Below are 22,104 nucleotides of genomic sequence, written 5' to 3'. Positions count from 1 at the left end.
ATTGGAAGCATGAAGAAGCCCTTTTGTCAATAGCATGCTTCCAACCTGCCCTCACTAACTTCCTTTTGCAAAGCATGCAGGCTTTGAGATTCTTCCTACAAATAAGGATGCTGCCAGTCACCTGCAGGACTCACACCATATGCACATCTCTTTGCAGGCCAAAATTATTTGGCCAATTAATCCAAATGCTGTTAAAAGGATTATAGGAAATACATATGAGTGTTTCTCCAGTCACGGCTCATCACATCGAAGAAAACACGTATCATTTTATTTTATGAATGCCAGCTCATTTCTTAAGGTAAAAATGATTCATAAAATATAAATACCCATTCAAAAGTAGTTGTCTACTTTTTTTTTTTTTTTTTTTTGGTAGCAGGGATTGAACTCAGGGGCACTTGACCACTGAGCATCATCCCCAGCCCTATTTTGTATTTCATTTAGAGACAGAGTCTCACCGAGTTGCTTAGCGCCTTACCATTGCTGAGGCTGGCTTTGAACTTGCAATCCTCCTGCCTCAGCCTCCTGAGCAGCTGGGATTACAGGCTTCTGCCACCGCGCCCGGGTCTCTATGATTCTTTTACTTACTCTAAGAATTTCAGGGCTTCTCATTATTAATGAGTCTGCCCATTTTCCCAGAAATAACTGGTAAATACCACCAAATAAGCAATCTGACTTGGATTCAAACACCTAAACTAACAGGTGGTTTGGGCCATGAGTAGACAATTTTAATCAGTCTTTTCCCAATTTTTCTAAGTAGACATGTTGCCATCTTCTCATCTTAGCATTAGTGGGAAGGCCATGGACCCAGTATTTGGAGCTACCTGGTTCAAATCACGTCTCCTTTATGGTGGGACATTGGGCAAGTTACAAATGTATTCTGAGTTGTAGAGTCTGCACCCTAAGGTTGTTATGAGGATTATAAAGTTAATGTGTAATAAAATTCTGACACCCTGCCACATTATAGTTAGCTCAATGTATATGTCATTTCTTGTTTATCTGACTCTGACATGTCTATGAAGACTTTCATGGAAAGATAAAATCTTACTCATCTCTATAACCCTTTGGTTAGCTATATAATAATGATATAATGTGTGCTCAATCAACACTGAGTGACTTGCCCATAGGGAAATAAATTCTAAACAATAGAAAGCCATGATTCCTTTTTTTCTCAACTGACAGGGAAGACAAAGGTTCTCCCAAACCCTTAAAAAGGCAAAGGAAGAAAAAAACGTTGAGTTATTACAAAATCATCTAGCACTGCATGGGTATAAATACATTTACCAAGTAAATCCAATGTATCCTTGTTAAAGCACAAATATTTATGATGAGAATATGGAAGTTATATACTGATGTATTTTATGATTATTGCTGTTGATTTTGGATAATCATTTACACTGACCAACATTAATTGAGTATTTACTATATGTGGAACTTTGTCCTAAATGCTATACATATACTAAAACATTTACTATAATAACCCTACAAGGCAGCTGCTCTTCTTTTCTAAATTTCACAATTTAAGAAATTAAAACATGGAGAGATTAAGTAAAATTGCCTACCTAGAACATGGCAGGGCCAGGATTTATGCCACAAATTTTTCAGAAATAAGTTATATTGGATATATTTTTTAAAAGAATTGAATTATGTCTTATGTTTATTTTATATTTAAGGGTATTTTAGTTTTAATTTCTTATGCGGGGAAAAGGGCTAAAATTTCTGCCTCTGAGAATTTTAAAGCTCTTAACCTACCTTTGGTCTAAGGAGTACTAAGGCAAGGAAAACTCAAATCAGAAAGATTTTAAGCAAGGAGGTGGTCAAATTATTATCCAAATTATTGTAGTCACATACTGGCTTCTTAAGCTCATTAACAAGTTTATGGGTTTAACAAGTTTGTTAAAGTATGCCCAAACTGTTGTAGTCCTAATGGAAGCAAATATTTAGATTGCACAGGCTAGGGTGACTTCTGTTTCCCATTATGACGTACTAGCACGTATTCGAATTAACATTCTCACTGAGATAACAATAATAGTAATAATAAAGTGGTCAGACAACAAAGATAACAATAATAAAGTGGTCAGACAACCTCAAAGAATAGCAAAGACAGCAATGATTTTAAGTGCCAAGATTTCCAATAAAAGTAAAACACATTGAGTGTCTTAGTCTGTTTGGCTCCTATAACAAAATACTATTAACTGGGTGGTTTATAAACAATAGAAATCTATTTCTCGAAGTTCTGGAGCTTAAGTCTAAGACAGAGGTTCCCTCAGCTTTGGTGTCCTGTGAGGGCCTGTTTCCTGGTTTATAGATGACACCTTCTAGTCATGGTCTTACATGGTGGAAGGGACAAGGCCTCTTTTAACAGGACACTAACTCCATGGTAAAGCCTCCACTTTCATAATTTAATCTGCTAAAGGTTCCAACCTCAAAATAATACCACCTGGGGGTTCAACATACGACTCTTGAGGAAACCCAAACATTTAGTCCATATCATTGAGGTAACTCCAACATTCCCCACATTCTCCACATTCTCCACATTCTCCACTGCTTATCCTTAAATTATTGGATGATTTTTTCTTTCTTGTGGTATAAGGGATTGAACCCAGGCCTCATGCACGCTAGGTAAGTGCTCTACCATTGAGCTCCTTCCCAGTCCTTCTTTTTTTCTTTCTTTCTTTTTTTGAGACAGGATCTGCCCAGGCTGATAACCTCACATTTGTGATCTTCCAACCCCAGCCTCTTGAGTAGCTAGGAGGGATTACAAGCATGTGCCACCATGTGTGGCTTAGTAGGTGATTGTTAAGTGGCATGGGGCTTCTTAGCATGCTCAGAAACTAAAGAGTCAAAAATTGGAGTATGAATCTTCAAAAGCATTCAGGACTTAAGGGATTGAAATCTTGATTGAAAAAAAAAAAAAAAAAAGATATCACAGAGAAGAGATTTCAGCAGTCTGCACTATTTTTCCCTTGAAGCATTTTCCAATTCCTAAATGACATAAGATTAAAAAAAAAAAAAAGTGAAGCCAAGAGGCTAAAAACATAAAGGTAGAGCTTAGCAGTTCAGCAGTACTAGGGGAAAAAAATAGTATTAGGGAATTGGAGCCTGGTGAACACCTTCAGTTTTTCAGGTCTCATAACTGAAAGGTTACATGTTAAAAGTAAAGGAAGACAGGAAATAGATGAGCCCTCACAAACCAGGACCCATCTCCTAAAATCATTATGATTCCTAATTTTATCAAGGTAATTTGCACCTATTCTAATGACCTTCCAGAGAAAATAAACCCTCTATAAAGGAAGATGACACAATACAGGGCCTCAAAAATTCCTTACACACCATTTCAAAATCAATCAAAAATCACTAAGAAGATAGGTCTAACTGATCAAAATCCATGATAAAAACAATAGGGGAGAGAAATACAGACCCACTGGTTATTCGTCTCCTGTAGTTACCAGACAGAGATTTTTAAAAAGTATAATTAATATGTTAAAGGAAATTAAATGACAAAGATGGAAAGTTCTACATACAAAAAATCTATAAAAAGAACGTATTAAAATTAAATAACTAAAAAATACAACTGAAAGTAGGAGCATGATAGATAGGCTTAAGAGCATACATGGAAAGAAAAATCTAGTAAAATGAAAGATAAGTAGATAATATCTAAACTGGATCATGATAAGAAACAAAGGCTGGGCTGTTGGCAGATGCCTGTAATCCCAACGGCTTGGGAGGCTGAGGCAGGAGACTCACAAGTTCAAAACCAGCCTCAGCAACTTAGCAAGGTCTTAGAAAACTTAGTGAGATCCTGTCTCAAAATAAAAAATAAAAAGGGCTGGGGTTGTGACTCAGTGGTTAAGCATCCCTGAGTTCAATCCTGGTGCCAAAAAAAAAAAAGGAAGAAAGAAAGAAAAATAAAGAAAAGAAAGTGAGACATTTTTGACATGATAAGGCCAGTAATATTTGGAAGAAGAGAGGAAAGGAGATAATAGGGCAGAAGTACTATTTCAAGAAAATTAAAAATTCTCCAAACCTTACCAAAGAAATGAAACACAGATTTAAGGAGCCCTATATGCCCCCAGAGAGGATAATTGTGCAGAAAACTCACCATGACAACCAGATAAAAACTAAAGACAAAGATGATATCTTAAAAGAGCAAGACAAAGATCATTTAACTCTTAAGGAGAAACAAAAGATTTTCCAACAGAAACTATTAAATTCCAAAGATAAGGGAACAGTAAACTTTGAAATTACAAAATCAAATAAGTACCAATTTTGAATTCTACATGTGTTTTACATATATATGTGTGTGCATATATATTTATCTGTATATGTGTGTGTGTGTGTGTGGATATATATATATATATATATATATATATATATATATATATATATATATATATATATATATATATATATATATATAAAAGTGGAAGATCTTCTGTTCCCAAGAATACAGACTGCAAAAAAATGAACATGGCTTTAGAGAACTGTGAGACTATTAAAAAAATAAAACTTAACATTAATATCTTTGGAGTCTTAAAAGGAGAGGGGAAAAAAATGACTAATTGAAGAAATAATAACAAGCAACTCCCCAAATCTTGCAGAAGCCAGAAGATTACTGATTCAAGAAGATGGGAAACTCCAAGCAGGATCAACCCCAAGAAATCCACACCCAGATACATCCTAATGAAACTTCTGAAAAATAGAGCCAAAGAAAAAGGCTTGAAAGTAGTTTGAGAGCAATATCACTTTATCTATAGGGAAAAATGATCTGAATGACAGCAGATTTCTCATCAGAAACCAAGGAGGCCATACATCTCAGCGGCACAGTTTTCAACCGCTGAAAGAAAATAACTAAATCCAGAATCCTTGATTCAGCAAAAATATTCTTCAGGAATGAAGATGAAATCAAGATACTCTCAAGACCCCTGGGAGGTGCTGACACAGTAAAGATGAGCATCTGCTACATAAAATGAAAAATCAAGCTCAGGTGCAAAAGTGAGGAAGAAGAGAAAGACTCATTAAGCCAAGTGCAAAAAAGGCGAGAGGGCAAGATGACAAAGGCAAGAAAGCCCTATGGAGGAGCTTCAAGGATAAAGCCAGAGCTCCCACCCCTGTAGTTAAAGCCAAGCATAGGAGAGGGTCAACCTGACTCAGCCATTATCACCAGCTGAAACTCAGTGGGGATGAGCCAGAGCAGGACCAACAGAGTGTGGAAAACCCTAGCACCTCTCTCTCTCTCTCTCTCTCTCTCTCTCTCTCTCTCTCTCTCTCTCTCTCTCCCACTCTTTCTTAAAAAAAAAAAAAAAAAAAAGAGAGAGAGAGAGAGAAAACCCTAGCACCTCAAATGAGAACCTGGGCCTGTTAACACCAGGGAGGCCAGAGACCTCAGGACTATCCCTGGAGTCTCCAGAGGTCTGGCTGCCGGGAGGTAGGCACAGGGGTAGAAGAGAAAGTTTGCATTAACAGTACAATTACGGTGAAAATAATCATGCATACATTGCTGGTGAGAATGTAAGGTGACACGGCCACTACAGAAAACAGTTTGGCCATTTAAAAATCCAACCTGCAATTGCCATATGAGTTGGCAGCTGCATTCCTGAGACTCATGGTTACACAAAAACCTATACCTGACTGTTTTTTTGTGATAGCCAAGAACTAGAAATGACAGGTGCTTTCAATAGGTAAAGGAGTAAACAAACTGCAGTACATCCACACCATGGACTACTACTCAGTGATAAAATGGAATGAATCAGTGATGCACACAAAAACTTGCCTGAATATCTAGAGAATTTAGCTGAGTGGAAAATCCAGTCTCAAAAAGTCACATACTAGATGATTCCATTCACATGTGTATGATTTACATATGATTCCCGTGAACCCCGGGGGGGGGGGGGTTGGCATATTGTAGCTAGTCCCCAGTGTGGCAGTGTTGGAAGGTGCTGAGCAACCTTTAAAGGGTGTGGGCTAATGGGAGGCCATTAGGTCACTGAGGGTACTGCCCTAAAAGGGACCCATGTGGTTTTCATGGGACCCTCATTATGAGAGGATTATTATGAAAAAACAGACCTATGCCCCTCTCAGTCTCTTTGGCCTTCCTTCTCAGCATGTGATCTGTCTTTCTTGCACGTTTCCACCATTGTGAAGCCATTTGTAGGAGATCCTCATTAAAATTGAGCAAATGCAGCCAGGTACAGTGACTCACACCTGTAATCCCAGTGACTGAGATGAAAGGGTCACAAGTTCAAGGCCAGCCGCAGCTATGTAGCAAAGCCCTCAGCAATTTGGTGAGACCCTGTCTCAAAATAAAAAAGAAATAGGGTTGGGGAGGTAGTTCAGTTGTAAAGAGCCTCCGGGTTCAATCCCAGGTACCAAAAAACAAAACCACTACAATAACAACAACAAAACAAAACTTGAGCAAATGCTAGAACCATGCCTTTGAACTTCCAGAACTGAGCTAAATAAACTCCTCTTTTTTATATAAAGTACCCATCTATAGGTATTTTATTATAGTATTAGAAAACTGACTAATACAAGAGAAATGCAAATTAAAACTACAAGGAGATTTCATTTCACTCCAGTCAGAATGGCAGTTATCAAGAATACAAGCAAAAATAAATGTTAGTGAGGATGTAGGGGAAAAGGTACACTCATACATTTCTGGTGGGACTGCAAATTGGTGAACTACTCTGGAAATCAGTATGGAGATTCCTCAGAAAACCTGGAATGGAACCATCATTTGACCCAGTTATCCCACTCCTTGGCATATACCCAAAGCACTTAAAGTCAGCATACTGTAGTGATGCGGCCACATCAATGTTTACAGCAGCTCAATTCACAATTGCTATGCTATGGAACCAATCTAGGTGCCCTTCAACAGATAAATGGATAAAGAAAATGTTGCATATATAAATGATGAGATATTACTCAACCATAAAGAAGAATGAAATTATGGCATTTGCTGGTAAATGGATGGAACTGGAGACTGTAATGCTAAGTGAAATGAACCAATCCCCCAAAACCAAAGGCCAAATGCTCTCTCTGATATGTGGATGCTAACACACAATAAGTGGAGGGGAATAAGTTCATTGGGAATGAAGGGAAGGAAAGGGAAATGGGAATAGGAAAGACAATAGAATGAATTGGACATAACTTTCCAGGGTCATATATGAATACATGACCAGTGAAACTCCACATCATGAACAACCAGAAGAATGGGAAGTGTACTCAATGTATGTATACTATGTCAAAATACACTCTACTGTCACGTATATCAAAAAACAATAAATAAAAAGTAAAATGTACTAATACATATAACTTTATCATATGACAAAATGACGAAAGTGAAAAACAGATTGGTGGTCGCCAGGGATTAAGGAGGGGATAGGAAAGGGGAAAAAACAATCCCTTTGGTCATAAAAGACCAATAAGAAGATTCTCATAGTGCTGGAAATATTCTGTATCTTGACTGACTCAACATCAGTGTCCTGGTTGTAATATTGAACTACAGTTCTGCAAGATATTATCTTTGGGGAAAGTAGATAAAGGGCAATGAGTTTTCTCAGTATTATTTTTTTTTTACAATTGCATGTGAATCTATACTTATTTCAAGATAAAAATTTAATTAGAATTTTTTAAAAAATGAAGGTGACAGATATTTTCTGTCAAAGTCGGAAAGAATTAATTTCTGCAGAATTACACTAAATTCCTAAATTTCTTCTCTTTCGACAGAACAAAATGATCCCAGATGAAAACATCTAAAAAGGCAAAATGGTATAGAGATAAATATAAATGAATACCAATTCTATAAAATAAGAGTATCTGTGAATTATAAAATAAATATAGATTTAAAATATAGCACATGTTAACACAAAAAAGAGGATGAATATAATTAAAGTGTTGTAAGATTCTTGGAAAAGTACTAACTAATAGTAGCCTCTAATAAGCTAAGAGTACACAAAGTAATTCTTGCAGTATGCTCTGAAAGAAAACATATAGCAAATAAGATAAAAGAAGAGGAAAATAATTTTTAAATACTTGAATTCCAAAAGAAATAAGGGATGAAAAAAATATATGACAGAATAAACAGAAAATAATTGTAATATTAAAGATCTAATATTGAACATATTAATGATTACCATAATATACAAGTAAACTGAGTAAATATTCCAGTTAAAATGCAATGAACATCAGACTATAATAATATGTTCCAACTCTTTACTTCATACAGGGACAAACTTTGAAAACCAGAGGACAGAAAGGCTAAAAGCAAACTATAAACTCTATCAAACAAAAGCTGGCGTTGTGATGCTACTAACAAGAAATGGTACTTGATAAACTATAAGCAAGAAATACTACAAGAGATATAAATAACACTTCATAATTCAACTTCCTAAATGCATGCACTTAATACAAATTGCATCAAATGGATAGAAAAAAGTCATAGCATTGATTTAATTTAAATGATTTAATGATCATTTATCATTAACTTATAAAACAGACAAAAAAGTTGAGATACAGATTGTAATGACAAAATAAATAAACCTGACCCAATAAATGAAGAATGATGAGTTCAACAAGTGAAAAATATACATTATTTTTTTCAAATGTATTTACCAAAATTGAGTACTTTCTGGGCCATAAGGAAGGCTTCAACACATTATAAATTATTCAAATCTTTATAAACAGTGGAGTAAAGCTAGGAATCAATATTTGAAAAAGACAAATAGAAAACTCTCAGTGGAAACTAAGTAATGCACTTCTCAATGATTTAGAAAGATTTACATCATGATTATTCAAAATATCTTGAATTCAGCAATAAAAATATGTCATAACTTACATGCAGCTAAAATAGTTTAATGAAAATGTATATTTTTTAAAAAATGAGTTTCTACTTGTGTAATGACACAATGAGAAGCCCCATGGACCAGTCTCATAGTGATACAAATATAACTGGTAAAAGTTATTTTTAAACATAACACAAAAGTTCCTGAAAATCATCCTAAGGGCATATTGATAATGAAGAAATATTTGTTCAAGAAAATACACTAAAACTTTAAAAAAATATATTGCGATTCTGCAGCACTTGAATCATGATTCCCTCCTCCTGAGCCCTCATTTCAGGGTTACAGGAGGTATGATAAGGTAGGCCTGTAAGTTTGGACTCCTTCCCCGCTCACTTCTCAATCAAGAGATATGGTATCTCACTAGGAAAAGCAGACTTCCAGCATTTCTCCAGCTCTGAGGTTAAATTCCTGGTGAGTTCAGCCAAGAGGTTGGCTTTCCCTCATTCATAAGACAGAAGTTGTACTCAGGGCACAGCAGTCCTAAAATACTGGGGTCTCAATTTCCTAAAAACAGCTTTATGGGCCAGATGAGGCAATATGAGAAGGCCACTATCTAGTGCCTAGAGCAGCTAGGCAGAAATTTCCTGGAGGGAGAGACAGTCCATAAGAAAAAGAACTCTGAAGATCTCCCAAAAGGAGCTGACTTTATTTGAAACAGAGTATGGGGAAGTTCAAAATTAAGAGTGTTCCAGCAAAGGAACCAGTTATAAGGGTGAAGAGAAAACCTACAGAAAGGAAGAAAATCTTGGCCAGCTAATCCTCTGGTAAGGGATTAATATTCAGAATATATGAAGAACTCAAAAAACTTAACCCAATCAATAAATGGGCAAAAAACTAAAAAGAAACTTCACAAAAGAAGAAACACAAATGGCCAACAAATATATGAAAAAATGCTCAACATCCCTAGCAGTCAGGGAAATGAAAATCAGAACCACACTAAGATTTTATCTTGTTCCAGTCAGAATGACAATGATCAAGAATACAAAAAATAATAAATGCTGGTGAGTTTGCAGGGGGAAATGTATATTTATACAATATTGGTGGGACTGAAGACTAGTATACCCACTCTGGAAAGCAGTATGGAGATTCCTCCCAAAACTAGTGCTGAAATCACCATATGATCCAGCTATTCCACTCCTTGTTTATTTTCCCAAAAGGTCTAAAATCGGCATACTACAGAGACATACCCATATCAATGTTTACAGCAGCACAATTCACAATGGCTAAATTATGGAATCAATCCAGATGCCTGTCAATAGATTGCTTTTTGTTTCATATATTAAACAAAAGAAATATATATATATATATATACACACACACATATAATGATTATATAATTACAATATATATTATATATTGTAATTATATAATTATAATATAGATTATAATTATATTTTATAATATATAACTATAATATGTATTATAAATGTATTTTATAACATAATTATAATATATAATTATATATTTTATAATATATAGTTATATATTTTATAATATATTTATAATTATAAATAATTAAATTTTAAATAATTAAAAATAATTATAATTATATTTTATAATATATAATTATAATATATATTATAATAATATATTATAATTATATATATGAATATATAATAAATATATAAACAATATATATAAAACAATTTCTTTTGTTTATATATATAAACAATTCCTAATCTATTATGTATATATATATAAATATGTAACAATTTCTTAATCCATTTATACATATGTGTGTGTGTGTGTGTGTGTGTGTGTATATATATATCTCAGCCATAAAAAGAATGAAAGTATGGCATTTGCTGGTAAATGGATGTAAATGGAGAAAATAATGCTAATAGAAATAAGCCAAAATCAGACACTCAAAGGTCAAATGTTCTCTCTCATATGTAGATGCTAAAGTAAAATGAAGGAAAGGAAGGATAGGCTAATATAAGAACCAATTTAATATAAATTAAAAGACAAGGGAAAAGAAGTCAAATAGAATAGAGGAAGGAGAAGGGAGGCAGGGTGGGAGGGAAAAGGATGGGAACAGGGAGAAGGTGGGGATCATCAGCTAAAATCGATTTTAATGCATATATGAGTTTGTTGGAATGAACCCTAGTATTATGTACAACTACAGAGTTCTAATAGGGAGGGAGGGAGGGAGAAAGAGAGAGAGAGAGAGAGAGAGAGAGAGAAGAAAAAAGAGAAAAAAGAATTAAAGGTGCTCTTGAAAACAAAGGAGATTTTAGATTTTGGTGGTAAACAATTGAGAAGAAGCTGATACCTATATGAAAGCAAAAGCTAACCTGTAGACCAGTTAATTCATCAGAGAGAACCAGGGAAAGAGATGCAAAAGAAGCTTCCTGGAATTAGAACAGAATTCAAACTGCTTACCTCCAAAACTGCACTTGGTGAATTTAACTGGATCATATTGTGAAGTAATTGATATCCCGGGGCATTATAAGAAATACTACAGCAATCAGCCAAAACTTAAGAGCCTAACAGCTAGGTGTGATACCAAATAAGGCAGATAGCATTAAAGATAAGGGAAAGAAGCAAAGACAGCCCTGCTGTAATTGGTCACTCCAGTGATTGTATGTCCAAAGCTGTGCCCTCTGAAAATAAATAGATCTCACTAAAACAGTCTAGCCAACTCACTAAACAAATAAACAAGCAAACAACAACACAAACAAGTCCAGAGAAGGAGAGGAGTAGAATTGGTATCCAAAATTGCTACACTGTATTACCTTAAGGGTCTAGTTTTTAACAAAAAGCTATGAGATATGCAAAGAAAAAGGGGAGTTCAATGCGTATATGGGTGAGGAGAGTAGCCAAAGAACCTACCTCTAAGAAGACCCAGATGTGTTATTTAACAGACTTCAAAACAAGTATTATAAACATGCTCAGAGAACTAAAGAAAACCATGCTTTTTGAAGTAAAAGAAGCGACTAACTCATCAAACAGAAAGATATCCGTAGAGAGAAACTATATAAAAAAACTAAATGAAAATTCTGATATTTCCAGAATTTCTTAAACTAAAATGTCTTTATAGGAAATCAACAGTAGATTTAAACTGGCAGAATAAAGAATTAGTAAAACTGAAGGTAGAGATAATGCAATCCAAAGAACAGAAAGAAAAAGAAAGAAGGAAAATGAATATTGTCAGAGAATTGTAGTATAATAAATAATAAACATATGCACTTACGCACAAACTTCCCATGTTTAAAGGAAGACATTAATCTATAAACCCAAGAAGCTTAATGAAGTCCAAGTAGAATAAAAATAAAAAGAACTATACCAGACACATCATAATAAAAATGCTGAATGTCAAAGATTAAAAAAAAATTGACAACTGTCCTTTTAGCAGAAAAATGAAGGCCAGAAGGCAGTGGGATGGCATATTCAAAGTGCTGAAAGAACCCTGTCAACACTGTCAATCTTATCTGCAGCAAGATTCTTTAAAAAATGAAGCCAAAATAGAGCTATCCTTAGATAAACTAAACCAGGGAGAATTCATTGATAGAAGACTTATCTCACAAGAAATACTCATGGAGAGTTATTCATGATGAAAGTAAGTGAACTCAATTTCACAAAGTCATTATTTGAATTACTTTTTAAAAATCAACAAAAATAATTATAAAAGATATCATAAGTTCTTATTTTTCTCCCTTATCAAAAAAGAAATTGTACTAAACAATATGTATATAATTGTAGTACCGAGGTTATAACCATTAGAATTGTAAAATAATCAACAACAGCACAAAGAAAAGGGTGAGAACAAAGCCACATTAGATAGGAAAATAATTTCATATAATAATTTGAATCCATAAAGACAAACAAAACACTAGAAATGGTGCAGAAGTTGAGAGATAGAGAGATTAAATTATTGTCCAAAGTCACAGAGTCAAAGAATTTTTACTCTGCACCTGTTAACAGGTTTGGTTATTCAGTTTTACAACCCATTAGAAATAGTAAAGTAGAATAAAGACCAGGTGCTCATGAAAGTAAAATGGAGATTTAAAGAGCATGTACTAACTATAAAGAGCAGACACAAAAATCTCTCATCATGCTCTCCAAACCTGTTATGAATCATTAGGGCACAGTCACTGAAACACTGGTAAGAATTGCACCCCTATATTGTGCCTCATGGTTTTTAGCATTTTCATAATTCTATTCCATTTGACTCTGAATTAATAAAAGTATTTAATTTCTAAAAAGGCTGATAATCCACTACTTAAGTTTGCATCTCAGTTGGGAAAGAAAAGCATAGGGAACTCAAATAGAATTTTTAAAAGAAAATTATAAAAGATGAAGAAGTTGATTAAATGGAAAACAATGTGCAATAGAGAAAATGAAAAGGCCAGAAGTTGTTTTTTGAGTTAAATTAATAGGATGAATATGTCCCTAGAAGAGTGATCAAGACAAAAAGAGAAAGAAATCTCAAATTATCAATATTTATAATAAAAAGAGGGGCATCATTACATATCCTACAGATGTGAAAAAAAATGTTGGATTTTACAGGCTCTTAGAAGGAAACTTAGTGGTCCCCCTGTCCCATCTTCCCCCCAGTAGACAAATCTGCTCTACACTATCCCAGAGAAGGAGTAAGCACCTGCTGCTTGAATGCCTCCAGAAATGGTGAGCTCTCCACTGTTAAATGTCAGGTCACCCAGTTGTGAAACTGTTCTGTTATAAAATCCTTGCTTATGATGACCTAAATGTCCCCTCCCTAAAACTTTCATTTCAGATTGATTTTAAAGCCTCTTATCTTTTTCAGGGATCTGAAAAAGCAGCTACTATGTCTATGGCTGAAGTTACTAATTTTCACCCCAAATCCATTTTATCTTTCTTCCATGGAAATAGAATCTTGGAAATGGTTGCAAAATAAAGACATTATCAGCTTCCCTTTTGTCTCTAAGGCTTTGTGATTAAGGACAGTCCAATGGGACATAATAAAATGCCATGTGGTAGCTTCCAGAACCTTTCTTAAAATGAGCAAAAAAATGTGCCTGACACCTTTGTCTTTTCCCTTCTTCATTCTTCTTACCATTCTACTGTTTGGAAGCATGGAAGTAATGGCCACAACTGTGGACCATGAAGTAGACCATACACCTAGAGATGGAAGTCATTGCAGAAGCCTGGGTTACTGAAGACTTCATGGGAAGAAGCTACTATTCATGCCTATGTTGCTTCTCTCTGGACTTGAGAGGGAGGGAGGGACGGAGAGAGAGAGAGAGAGAGAGAGAGAGAGAGAGAGAGAGATCTATTTTATTTAAGCCAGTTATTGCATGTCAAGCCTACTCCTAGCTGGTAGAGTGACCATCATCACAATTATTAGGAATTCTGAGCAGGTGAAATGCTACATGTTACCTATGGAATTTCATGAAATTTCCAGGAATCTCTAATGAAGAAAATAGGATGGAATACATTCAAAAAACACAGTATAAGAGATACTAGAAAAGAGCTTTTCATTTCTCTAAGTAATCAAATTGGTAACCTTTAATTAATACTTGGTAGTATTCATTCAAAGACTCCTTAAAGTCTTCCTGGACACTGAGGAGTCCTGTGGATAGATGATAAAGAAAAAGAAAAAGAAACCAAAATCCCTTAAGGAATAAAAAGAGCCTCTCCTGTCACTGTGCCTGCCTTTTCACAGATTGAGAGGAATAAATTCTTCTCTGAGAGAAAGAGAATTCTTCACATGGAACTAAGAATTTTGTTTTGCACAGAAAAGGTCTACAAATCACCTCTCTATATTTAGTTTCCCATATAAAAGGAAAGATGCAAAATATTATTGTCCTATTAATAACATCTTGTACAATTAAAGAAATGCTTTAATAGGATTTTTTGTTTTTTTGGAGTAGGGGAGTGTACCAAAGATTGAACCTAGAGGCACTTAACCAATGAGCCACATCCCCAGCCCTTTAATTTTTAATTTTTAAATTTTGAGCCAGGGTCTTACTAAGTCTTTAGGACCTTGCTAAGTTGCTGAGATTGGCATGTGCCACCACACCTGATTTTGTTTTGTTTTTAAAGATTATTTTAAGATCAGTATTCTCTCCTTGCTGTCAGACTGATACTGTTGCACATCTATGAATCTCACTTTCAAAAATCATTGAAGAACTCTATGCCTATTTCCAGAGGGTAGGGAAGTTGATCTGAGAGAATAAGAATCTAGATATTTTTCATGCAATGCTGGTGCTGAAAATGCAACTCCTGTGAACACGGAGAAGCAATTCTGAACTTGATCTTTAGTCCAAAGTCAATATTTTATTGAGTTTTTGTGCAAAATGTTGGCATTGAGGACTTGCTATGCTATAATGGAAGGAGTATGAACTTTGGAGTCAAGAACACTCAGATTTAAATGTGGCCTCCCCATACAGAACATTTCATTTCGACACCTTTGGGTAATTTACTTTACTCTCTGATCCTTGATTTTAGTGTCTATAAAATGTAAATTCTAATGACAAAGCAGGGAGATTATGAGGAGAGATGCTCAGGACATTATATTCAGTACAGATAGAGGGACAGAACTAATCTCCACAACTAGGAAGAATAATTTTTAAATGTCCTAATCAGGGCCCTGTTTACCCAAAGTTTATGTTTTTTTTTTTTTTAAAAAAAAAAAAGATCACCTGGAATACGATTTTCTGTTTTTATCAAATTCCTTAGTAAATTATGATAGCTCCTGACATCACGGTACTTTGGAACTAACATATATTTTCATAGCCAGAATCTCCACTTAATAACATTTAATGATAGCTAAAACCACAGCATAAGGTCATATTTACCCTATTATTGATTCTTTGTAAAGGAGGGAGAATAGAATATTAGTTAATTAATTTGCTGACATTAGCTTCTAAAGAAGTTATCTCTAAAAGGGCACACCCCACATATACCAGGGACTGCTGAAGCTTACTTGTTTTTTTTCTTTTGGGATTGGGGGTACTGGAGATTGTAATTCAGGGGCACTCGACCACTGAGCCACATCCCCAGCCCTGTTTTGTATTTTATCTAGAGACAGGGTCTCACTGAGTTGCTTAGCACCTCACTGTTGCTAAGGCTGGCTTTGAACTTGTGATCCTCCACACCTGTAATCCCAAACCACTGGGATTGCAGGCATCTGCCACTATGCCCGGCACCTATTTGTTTTTTAACGCAAAGTCTTTTCTATAATAACCTTTACACAATGTTATAGAAAATAAGTGTGTTCTAACATTGTAATATTTGTGGATCTCATTCCAATAAAATCAAATGCATATAAATCCTAATGTAGGAAAAACAATTAGGACATTTAAAACCTGACAAACTTGTCTGGCAATTATTTTTAAAAATATATTTTAGAAAGAAAATGATTTATCGCAGCTTTTCAGAAAACCACTTGAATAAAGGAAGCAGAATCAATATTGCTGATTTCAGTCATTCTGTTTGAGCAATGTGATAGATGAATGCCCCCTCTCCTGTTTGTCCTAATCCTTGGAAACTGTGAATATGTTATTTTATATATAAAGAGGAATTAAAGGTACCCATCAGCTGACTTAAAACTGGAAGCTTCTCCTAGATTCTCCACTGACTCCAAGGTAATCAATCACAAGAGTTCTTTAAAGTGGAAAAGGGAAAAAGATGGTAACATGAGAAGGTCTAGGCCCAGTGTTGCTGGCTTTGAAGATGAAGGAAGGTGCCTGGAGACAGAACTGAGGGCAGCCTCTAGAGGTTGACAAGGAAAGGAAATAGCTCCTTTGGTACAGAAGCCAACAAGGCTTCACCTTGAACTTAGCCCTGTGAGACTCATTTCAAACTTCCAACATCTAGACTTGAACTGTGAAGGTTGTTATAGCAACAATAGGAAAAGAATATAGGCAACAAACCATGTTCTGAAAAAGACTTTTATAGAGGAAATGAAGGTGCGTTCAGCCTCTATGGGCTGGTAAGGAAGAGAAGGGAGACTGCAAATATCTTGTCACAGGGCCTCAGGGGAGAGAGATGGCCCTTCCAGCTGGGAGCAAACCCACGACTGAAAGACCTACTGTAGGGTCTTCATAGTAGGCTTCCCCAGAGTCATTTCCATGTAAGATCCGACCCAGCAGTGTGGAAAAGGATTTGAATGGAATAGGATGGCAAATTTCCAAAGCTATCCTGAGAGTCTGCCTTGTCAAACCTGCCTAGAGGCTGTATTAATTTCCTGAACTCTTATCTGTGGGAAGCCATAACATTATTATTTTTTACATAGATACTAATCATCCCAGCACCACCATCACCAAAAAAAAAAAAGAAGAAGAAAGAAAGAAAAAAAGAAAGAAAGGAAAAGGAAAGAAAGAAAAATAGCATAGATACCAATCAAAGAACCATAATTTAAGTGCTCTCTGAAGAGGCACTGAGGTCATTCAAGGGGCACTGCTGGAGACTCAGCAGTTACGTAATTCCAGCCCCCCCACTAGCACCTGTAAAGCAGTCTGTATGTCAAGTTCATCACTGAAGCTTACAAGGCCTTGATTTTTCTACATGCAAAATGAGACGTTCGTTTATTGAATTTCCCATAATGATAAGTTGTCAGTGTCCTCTGAGCTCAGCTATGATATCTGCAATTTCATCAAAAAAGTGAGAGCCAGAGAGATCGTATCTACCTGTGCCAGGGACAGCAGGAAATGAAAAAAAGAAAAAAAAAAAAGGATTTTTTTCCAGAACAACAAGACTTGACATTGGCATTTTCTCTAAGCAACTTTATTATAAAGAATTTCACCATGAAATTCTCAATTGTCAGTAAAAAGAGTTGAAACAGAGATGGAAGCCAAGAGGCAGTAGTCGGGGGTGGGGGTGGGTCCTTCAGCAAAGGAATAAAATCATGAAGTCAAGATGAAAGGAAGATTTCTAACCCATGAAGCCTGTCCACTCAGGAATAATGAACAGTGGAAACTTCTAAAAGAATAAGGGGCTTGGAGTCAGACTCCTACTAACAGGAGTTCCCAGTTATAGTCTCTGAGCTCCCCAGGGTCTCTACAGTTCCTATAGTTCCTTTTCAGGTTCTCTGAACCACTTCGTCATCATACCAATAACTTCTCATTTTGCCCAACCTAGTTTAAGTGGATGCTCAATTGCTTGAAAACACATGAGCGCAGATTTGTCATTTCCAGGCTTAGTGGCACGGACTCTTCATTATGGTTGAGACATGAGGCATTCCCAAAAAGTTCCTGTGAGACAATGCAAGAAGTTGCAGAGGTGACGTGATTACGGTATGAGAGGTTTAATATAATCAGTGGATTAATCCACTGATATGGATTAACTGGGTGGTAACTGTGACTGGAGGAGATAGGTCACTGTGGACATGACTTCAGGGTTTATATTTTGTTCCTGGTAAGTAGAGCTAGTTCTCTGCTGCCTGACCCCTCCATGAGCAACTTTCCTCCCCAGGGCCCTTACCCCATGATGTACCTTACCTTGGGCCCAGAGCTATGGAGAAGGCTGAGGATGGATTGAACCTCTGAAACCAGGAGCAAAAATAAACTTTCCCTCCTCTATGTTGATCTTGTCAGGTCTTTTGTTTACAGTGACAAAAAAAAAAAAAAATCTGACTAAAATTCTCCTTAAAACAGAAAAAAGACATTATCTGGCTCAATTCGTTCATTCATTACAAAATCTTTAATGAGTGCTTTTTTGTGTGATAGGCATGGTACTAGACTGGGATGTGTATTTGAGAACAACAGAGACACAGACCTTGACCTTATGGAGTTCTACAATTACGGAAGGACTTCAACATTTAATAAGTAATGAGTGATACAGAATGACAGCTACTAGTGCTAGTTCAGGAGGACCTAACTTGGTCTGAGGATTCATAGAAGGGCTTCCTGAGAACATGATCCTTGAGTGAAGAATAAGAAGAAGAATAAGCCAGTTGAGAAGTTCGGAGAAGTGCTGAGCAGAGACAACAGTGTGTTAAGACCTCAGTGATGAGAGGCAACATGGCACGTGACAGAAATTAGAGAAGAAAACCGGATTGCAGAATGTTAAGAGGAAGGGTACACAATGAACTGGGGAGTTAGGGGACAGTCTATGGAGCCCTTTTTAAACTAATGGAACGAGGGGACAACTGAACTACTTGCTTAAAGACACACAGCTAGTAGGTGCCAGATTGGAACCTAGGTCATCTGATTTCAAGACCAATTACAAAATACATTTTAAGTATTGCTCTGCTAAAATGTATCTCCTGAATTCTGATGGTAACACATGCTCACTATAATGTAAACATTTTTTACTGGCACAAAGACCATTACATAAATGGTCCCCCAGGTTGCACAGTACACAAACTGCTCGTGTGCCTGGAGGACTTGCACAACATCACATGATCACCTCAGAAAACAGATTTTTCTCAGAAACTAGACATCTTTAAAATGCTTTCTACTATTAAATTGGTCCAGATTATGCCATAGAAATTTCCAGGTTTAGGGTCTGTGGTAAAAATCTGTCCATGTACAGAAGGGACTGCCCCTCTCCCCATATGTTAGCTACTTTCCCAGTTTACCTAAAACTGAAGATAATCTCAGATTACACTCAGAAAAATACCTCTAAAAATAGTATCAGAATATCTGAATAGCATTTATTTATTAAAGAAATTGAATCAACAATTAATAACCATCCAAAATAGAAAGTACAAGCCCATATGGTTTTACTAGTGAATTCTAACAAGCATTTAAGGAAGAAGTTATACAAATTCTCCTCAATCTCTTTCAGAGAATAGAATCAGAAGGAGTAATTCCTAACCTTTCCATGAAGCCAGCATTATCCTAATATCAAACCCATTACAAAAAAAGAAAACTATCGACCAATATCCCACATGAACATGGTTGCAAAAGTCCTCAACAAAATATTAGCAAATCAAATGTGTAAGAGACATATACACTACAACCAAAGGAATTTTCACCAGGTATGATACAACATTTGAAAACCAATTCATGCAGTCCATCACTTCAACAGATTAAAAAAGGAAATGTATATGTTCATATGAAAAATATAGAAAAAATGTCTGACAGAACCCAACACTACTCACAATGAAAATTCTCAATAAATGAGGAATAGAGAGCAACTTCCTCAATCTGATAAATAAATATCTACAAAAACTCCACAACTAGCATTATTATTAATGGTAAGAAATTTTAAACTTCCTCACTAAGATCAGCAACAAAGCAAGGATTTCCCCCCTTATCATTCCTTTTCAAAGTGGAAATACTAGCTAGGGCAATAAAACTAGGAAAGGAAACATAAGGCATACATATTGAAAGGAAGAAGTAAAACTCTATTTTCAGAGGACATAACCTTGTATATAGAAAGTCCAAAAGAATCAACAACAACAACAACAAAATCCTGGATCTAATCAGCAATCATAGGAAGGTTGCAAGATACAAGATCAATACACAAAAGTCAGTTGCTTTCTCCTACACCACCAAAAAACAAGTGGAGTTTAAAATGAAAAGCACAATACCATTTACATTGGTACTGCCCCAAAATGAAAATCTTAGGTATATATTTAAGAAAATATGTATCAGATCTATATTAGGAAAACTACAAAAGTTTAATGAATGAAATAAAAGAACTGCAAAAATGGAACAATATTCCACATTCATGGACAAAAGACTCAATATTGTCAAGATGTCAGTTCTTCCCAACATGATCTATAGATTCAATATAATCCAATCAAAATCCCAGAAAGTTTATAAAAAGGCAATAGACCTACAAGAGCCAGCATGATATTGAAGACCTGATTCTACCTGATGCCAAGACTCACCATAAAGCTGTAGTTTATGAGACAGTGTGGTATTTAAGAGAATAAATGAATAGGTCAATGGAACAGAATAAAGAGCTCACAAATAGGCTCAAATAAACATAGGCAATAAATCTTTGAGACAAGAGAAAGGCAATAAAATGGAGCAAAGATAGTCTTTTCAACCAATAGTCATTAAGGGCTGGGGGGTATAGCTCAGTATAGAGCACTTGCCCACCATGTATGAGGCTCTGGGTTCAATCCCTAGCACTGCAAAAAATAAAAAATGGTGCTAGAACAACTGAACATTCAGATATAAAATAATGAATCTAGACACAGATCTTACATGCTTCACAAAAACTATCTTAAAATGAATCATTAACCAAAATGTAAAATGCTAAGCTACAAATCTTGTAGGAGAAAACATAGGAGAAAACCTAGATGACCTTGGGTATGGCAATGACATTTTAGATACAAAATTATGATTCAAATCCAGGCATGGTGTCACACACCTGTAATCCCAGTGGCTCAGGAGGCTGAGGCAGGAGGATCTCAAGTTCAAAGTCAACCTCAGCAACTTAGCAAGGGCCTGAGCAACTTAGTGAGACCCTGTTTCAAAATAAAAATTAAAGCAAACAAACAAACAACTACAAAAAAACATGATTCATAAAATAAGAAATTCACAATCTGCACTTTGTTAAAATAAAAATTAAAGAAAACTTCTATTCTGTGAAAGACAGTGTCAAGAGAATGAAAAGACAAGCCATAGACTAGGATAAAATATTTTCAAAAAACACATCTGACCAATGTTAATTAAAACATGCAAAGGACTTAAAAAACTCAAAAATAAGAAAAGAGCCTTATTAAAAATTAGTCCTAAGACCTTAACAGACACCTCATCAAAGAAGATTAAACAGATGGCAAAAAAGCATATGAAAATATGCTTCATATCACATATCATCAGAGAAATGTAAATTAAACAAATGAGACAACACTACATATCAATGAGAAGGCCCCAAATCTCAAATGATCACAATACCAAAGGCTGGTGAGGATATGGAGAAACAGGAACTCTCACTCATTGCTGGTAGGAATGCAAAATACTAGTCATTTTGGAAGGCAGTTTGACATTTTCCTTACAAAAATGAACATACTTTTTCTTTTTATATTTCTAATAGTTTATTGAGGGCATTATTAATGCATAATCTTTCTATTTTTATTTCTTATTGGTGCATATTAATTACACTAAATGATGGGTTTCACTGTGATATACTGGTACACAAACATATTATAATATGATCACTCCCCAGTAACCCCCTTTTCCCTCTCTTCCTTCATCCCTAGTCCTCTCCTATTGGTCTCTCCTCTGCTTCTATGAAGCCCCCTTTCCCCTTTTTCCCCACTGGGTTACACATACAAGAGAAAATGTATAATGCCTAAGTCTGGCTTATTTTGCTTAACATAATGTTCACCAGTTCCATTCATTTTCCTGAAAGTGACATAATTTTGTTCTTATTTGTGGGT

The 22,104-nt window shown here is 35.5% G+C and overlaps 1 protein-coding gene across 4 annotated transcripts in view; it reads right to left on the bottom strand.

Annotated features, from left to right (window-relative positions):
- Nucleotides 1-22,104, bottom strand: part of Ncald (neurocalcin delta) — a 398,774-nt gene that overhangs the window by 92,556 nt on the left and 284,114 nt on the right. The window lies entirely within an intron of this gene.

The sequence above is a fragment of the Marmota flaviventris genome, chromosome 15, assembly GCF_047511675.1.
Source record: "Marmota flaviventris isolate mMarFla1 chromosome 15, mMarFla1.hap1, whole genome shotgun sequence".
Lineage (NCBI taxonomy): Eukaryota > Metazoa > Chordata > Mammalia > Rodentia > Sciuridae > Marmota > Marmota flaviventris.
Note: the sequence above shows the minus strand (reverse complement) of the source record. Positions and strands in the feature narration are given on the sequence as shown.